Here is a 684-nt window from a genome sequence, read left to right as displayed (position 1 = left end):
ACTAATTGCATTGCCATCCCTGATATGGCTACGCTATAAGAAACATGGTATGAAATCGAGTATTGTCTTGATGTACTTCGTGAAACTAAGAGTGAAAATATAGAAGTGTATTATATGAGGGCAATATACCTCACTATCTTCCCATTTGGTAATGATTTCCAATACATGGTCTTTAGAATTCTAGTTTAATGAAAGATTGAAAAGGGCAACTCAGAATATGGCTAGGTTAAATAAAACTTGGAAATCAAATCGCCTGAAATTACTTATAAAAATCAGACTATATATCAGTTTAGTGAGATCGGGTGTTACTCTATGGACATGAGTCATGGTATGACAATGAAGCAATCTCCAATAGATTTAGTAAATTTGAGAACAAATCCCTCAGAAGGGTATTGGGAGTTAAATGGCAGGACAGGATTAGAAATGAAACCATAAGAGAGGTTACTCGAGTGCTATATGTGGATGAGATCATGATGAGGGGTAGATGGAAATGGTTTGAGTATGCTCTTCGAAATCCCCAAGAGAGATTAGTTCACCAAATGTTCAGCTGGGCTCCACGAGGCACTAGAAGAGTTGGAAGACCCAGACCTACATGGCTGAGGACTATGAAGCGCGAAGTAGGAGGTGATGAGTGGAGAAGTATTGAATTAAAAGCTCAAGATAGAGACGACTGGCAAAATCTAA

Source organism: Palaemon carinicauda, chromosome 30, assembly GCF_036898095.1.
Source record: "Palaemon carinicauda isolate YSFRI2023 chromosome 30, ASM3689809v2, whole genome shotgun sequence".
Classification (NCBI taxonomy): domain Eukaryota; kingdom Metazoa; phylum Arthropoda; class Malacostraca; order Decapoda; family Palaemonidae; genus Palaemon; species Palaemon carinicauda.
Note: the sequence above shows the minus strand (reverse complement) of the source record.